This window comes from Chiloscyllium plagiosum, chromosome 3 (genome assembly GCF_004010195.1).
Source record: "Chiloscyllium plagiosum isolate BGI_BamShark_2017 chromosome 3, ASM401019v2, whole genome shotgun sequence".
Taxonomy (NCBI): Eukaryota; Metazoa; Chordata; class Chondrichthyes; order Orectolobiformes; family Hemiscylliidae; genus Chiloscyllium; species Chiloscyllium plagiosum.
Window position 1 is genome coordinate 51,840,171 of NC_057712.1, and position 5,432 is coordinate 51,845,602.

General features: G+C 45.6%; 1 long non-coding RNA gene across 1 annotated transcript in view; it reads right to left on the reverse strand.

Annotated features, from left to right (window-relative positions):
* Positions 1-5,432, reverse strand: part of LOC122543326 — a 237,506-nt gene that overhangs the window by 49,150 nt on the left and 182,924 nt on the right. The window lies entirely within an intron of this gene.

A 5,432-nucleotide genomic window follows, 5' to 3' on the forward strand; every position in this document is an offset into this window, starting at 1 on the left:
GACATGGAGGTCCTGGGCCTCCTCCACCGCCGCTCCCTCACCACCAGACGCATGGAAGAAGAACGCCTCATCTTCCGCCTCGGAACACTTCAACCCCAGGGCATCAATGTGGACTCCAACAGCTTCCTCATTTCCCTTTCCCCCACCTCATCCTAGTTTCAAACTTCCAGCCCGCACTCTCCCCTTGACCTGTCCGGACTTGTCCGACCTGCCTAGCTCCTTTTCCACCTATCCACTCCACCCTCTCCTCCCTGACCTATCACCTTCATCTCCTCCCCCACTCACCTATTGTACTCTATGCTACTTTCTCCCCAGCCCCACCCTGCTCTAGCTTATCTCTCCACGCTTCAGGCTCTCTGCCTTTATTCCTGATGAAGAGCTTTTGCCCGAAACGTCGATTTTGCTGCTCGTCTGATGCTGCCTGAATTGCTGTGCTCTTCCAGCATCACTGATCCAGAATCTGGTTTCCAGCATCTGCAGTCATTGTTTTTACCTTTGTGTCCTCACTGTCCACTGGAGTAGTGCCAGATGATTGGAGGGTGGAAAATGTTATTCCCTTGTTCAGAAAAGGGAATAGAGATGACCCTAGGAATTACAGACCAGTCAATCTTACTAGGTAGTAGGCAAATTATTGGAGAGGATTCTGAGAGACAGGATTTATGATTATCTGGAAAAGCAGAGCTTGATTAGAGATAGTCAGCATGACTTTGTGAGGGGCAGGTCATGCATCACAAGCTTGATTGAATTGTTTGAGGATGTGACAAAACACATTGCTGAAGGTAAGGCAGTGGATGTGGCGTACATGGATTTTAGCAAGGCATTGGATAAGGTTCTTCATGATAGGTTCATTCAGAAAGTAAAGAGGCATGGGATACAGTGCAATGTGGCTGTCTGGATACAGAATTGGCTGGCCCAGAGATGACAGAGGATGGTAGTTAATGGAAAGTATTCGGCCTGGAGCTCGGTGTCCACTGGTGTTTCTCAGGGATCTGTTCTTGGATCTCTGCTCTTAGTAATTTTTAAAGAAATCTTGGATGAGGAAGTGGGAGGGTCGGTTAGTAACTTTACTGATGACATGAAGGTTGGTGGAGTTGCGTATAGTGTGGAGGGCTGTCGTAGGTTGCAATGGGACATTAACAGGATGCAGAGCTGGGCTGAGAAGTGGCAGATGGTGTTCAATCTAGAAAAGTGTGAAGTGATTCATTTTGGAAGGTCTAATCTGAATGCAATTTACAGGGCTAAAGGCAGGATTCTTGGCAGTGTGGAGGAACAGAGGGATCTTGGGGTCCATGCCCATAGATCCCTCAAAGTTGCCACCCAAGTTGATAGGGGTGTTATGAAGCTGTATGATGCGTTGGCTTTCATTAGCAGCGGCATTGAGTTTAAAAGCCAAGAGGTTATGCTGCAGCTGTAAAAGCCCTGGTTGGACCACATTTCAAATATTGTGTTCAGTTCTGGTTGCCTCTTTATACAAAGGATGTGGAAGCTTTAGAGAAGATGCAGAGGAGATTTACCAGGATACTGCCTGGACTGGAGGGCATGTCTTATGAAGAAAGATTGAGGGAGCTAGGGTTTTTCTCATTGGAGTGAAGAAGGATGAGAGGTGTCTTGATAGAGGTGAACAGAATGATGAGAGGCATAGATAGACTGAATAGTCAGAAATGTTTTCCCAGGGTGGAAATGAATATTACGAGGGGACATAAAACTAAGGTGATTGGAGAAAGATTTAGGGGCGATGTCAGAGGTAAGTTCTTGACACCGAGAATGGTGGGTGCATGGAATGCACTTCCAGCAGTTGTAGTAGAGTCAGAGACATTAGAGACATTTAAGCAATACTTAAATAGGCACATGGATGATAGTAAAATGAAGGGTACATAGGTTAGTATAATCTCAGAGGAGGTGAAAAGGTTGGCAGAACATCAAGGGCTGAAGGGCCTATACTGTGCTGTACTACTCTATGTTCTAAGTAACACCATTAAATGTCAAGCGGTGGTGGTTAGATTGTCTTTTGTTGGATACGGTCACTGGCTGTTATAATAGAATCCCGACAGTGTGGAAGTAGGCCCATTGGCTCAACAAGTCCACACCGACATTCGAAGAGCAACCCACCCAGACCCGTTCCCTGACCCTGTTACTTTACATTTACCCCTGACTAATACACCTAACTTATATATCCCTGAACACTATGGGCAATTTAGCACAACCAATTCACCTAACCTGCACATCTTTGGACTGTGGGGGGAAACTGGGACACCCAGAGGAAACCCATGCAGATAGGGGGAGAATGTGCAAACTCCACACAGACAGTCACCAGAATCGAACCTGGGTCCCTGGCGCTGTGAGGCAGCAGTGCTAACCATTGAGTCATTGTGCTGCCCTTGTGTTGTTTTTGTGATGCAAATATTATTTGTTGGGAGGCCACCCATGGGAGTCTCCACCTGATGAAGGAGCAGTGCTTTGAAAGCTTGTGATTTTAAATTAACTTGATGGGATATAACCTGGTGTTGTCTGACTTCTGACCTTGTCTAACCCAATCCAACACCTGTACCTCCACAGTCATTCATCTAAAAATCTAATCAAATCTGTCTTCCATTCCAGATCTGAAGAAGAATCATATTGCATTTGAAGCATTAGTTTTGTTTCTCTCTACACAGGTGCTGCCAGCCCTGTTGAGTTTTTCAGTACTTTCTGTTTTTATTTCAGATCTTTAGCATCCTCAAAAGTTTGTTTTTATTTCACCCCAGATTTCTGCTAACTTACAAGAGTAGATTTTGGCAACAGATCCTTCAGGAGGCCATGGAACTTGCAGCCTTGGGAGATTAGACCAGGGTGTTCTCAGGAAGCAGACCTAACTCTGTGATATGTGGTTCTCGGTTCAAGTCCCACATAAGACCGACAATACAGCAGTCACAAGCTGACACATCAGTGCAGAATTGTGGGAGTGTTGCAATACAGCAAGTGTTGTCTATCCAATGAAACATAAAAATATTCTTGGGAGCATAAGAGTAGACCTGCTCAGCAATTCCAGATTATGGCTGACTATCTACAACAATGTTGTATTCTTGTGCTATCCCCATACATAACTATTTCGAAGAACAGCAAATGCTTTCTCCCTGATGTTCTGGCCAATAATCATCCTGCAGTTAACAACACTGATGTAAATTATCTGCTTGTTACCACCTTGCAGTTTGTGAGATTTTGCTGAGTTGAACTTGGCTGCTGCAGTCTCCAAATAACAATGATGACTACACTTGCACTGGCTGAATAGTGCTTTGAGATGTCCAATAGCTGTGAAAGATGTTTTGAAATGCAAGTCTTTCCTTTTGCTATAAGTTTAGACAGAGAATGATTTCAAAAGAAAATTGGATGGAAACTTGAAGGAAATAAATCTGCAGGATTTTGGGATAGAATGGGAAGCTAGGGCTGGCTAGATTGCTCTACAGAGAGCAAGCATGAATGTGAACTTTATAAACCCCAGCTTTCAGATTGGAAATTGGAAACCATTGTTCAACAGGTAGTATGCTGTGTTCTGAGATTTAAATGTCCAGGAGCTCAGTCTGACCCTTGGACAGATCATGAAAGGGTCAGTGAGTAAGAGAGATGTGGAGTTAGGGTGGTAGGTGAGTGAAGGAATAAGGTGCCTTGTGGGGAAGAGGGATAGGATGCCAGCTGGGTGAGTGAATAAGGTGCCAGGTAGGAGAAGAAGGCAGAAAGGGTGAGGGAGTATGGTAGCAGGTAGGTGATGGGTTAGCATGCCATGTGGGAATGGGAGGTAAGGTCACATGTGGGTGAGGGGTAGGGTGCCAGGTAGATTAGGGATTATGGTTCAAGGTCAATGGATGAGTGTTTAGGATGGATCAGGTTTTCAGGTTGGTCTGGATGTTGGATTGGGGAGGCTTTTGAGCCTGGGGTGGTGTAGGCAGGGTGGGGTTAGGTTGCAAGGGATAGTGGTGGGGCCAGATTCAGGTTTTGGACTGGGGGGGAGGAGAACTGGTCCTGTTAGGCCTGACAGTGTGGAACCCCAAAAGGACATTGACAAAATTGATGACAAATGAGGGTCAATGGAGCAAAGTATGAGATAGTGCACTTTGGTCAGAAGAACATTGAAAGACAATATAAAATAGGGGTACAATTCTAAAAGGGGTGCAGGAGCTGTGTGTATCTTTGCACAGATAATTGAAGGTGGTAGGAGAGGTATAGCATATAGAGTTCTCAAATTTATTAATAGAAACATTGAGTACAAAAGCAAGGAGATGATGTTGAATGTGCCCAAGATACTTCTTAGATCATCTGGAGTATTGTATACAATTGTGGACACGACATTATGAGAAAGATGTGAATGCATTGAAGAGAGTGTGGGCCTGGATGTCCCTGGAGAAGGACCATGCAGTGTCTACACACACCCTTGACGTTTTCAGGGAAAGGTGGGCACCACAGGGTGTGGAGTGTTTTATTTCCCCCTCTGACTCTATTTTGTCCTCCTCTTTCACTTTTTGATCTCGCAGCATTAAACTTAAGGATTGGAGTCCAGAGCAAATTTTATTAAAGACTTGATCTGCAATCACGGACAACAGCCACATTAGTTTCAACCTCCATTCGAACCATGTGACCATTTAACCAGATCAGAGAAGGCTTGGAGATGTAATATTCCTTTACTAAATCCATCAACTCTTGAACTATTTTAATATATGGTAGCTCAGGTTAGGCTCCTAATAACCAAAAAAACTGCAGGTTCACAAGCTGTCAGGAGAATTACTCATTGCTTTTCATCTGCCCTAATGTCATTTGCCCAGAGAAAAAATGTATTCTTTCCACATATTGGGCCCAGTCTTCAATGGAGAAAGTGAGGACTGCAGATGTTGGAGATCAGTCCATCTTCCGCAGCTATGTGGAACAGTCCATCTTCCACAGCTACACTGGCACCACTCCCCACCTTTTCCTCCGCTACATCGATGACTGTATCGGCACTGCCTCGTGCTCCGAGGAGTTTAAACAGTTCATCCACTTTACCAACACCTTCCACCCCAACCTCAAATTTACCTGGACCGTCTCAGACTCCTCCCTCCCCTTCCTAGACCTTTCCATTTCTATCTGGGGCGACCGAATCAACACAGACATTTACTATAAACCGACCGACTCCCACAGCTACCTAGACTACACCTCCTCCCACCCTGCCCCCTGTAAAAATGCCATTCCATATTCCCAATTCCTTCGTCTCCGCCGCATCTGCTCCCCAGGAGGACCAGTTCCAATACCGTACAACCCAGATGGCCTCCTTCTTTAAAGACCGCAATTTCCCCCAAGACGTGATCGACGATGCTCTCCACCACATCTCCTCTACTTCCCGCTCCTCCACCCTTGAGCCCTGCCCCTCCAATCGCCACCAGGACAGAACCCCACTGGTCCTCACCTACCACCCCACCAACCTCCAT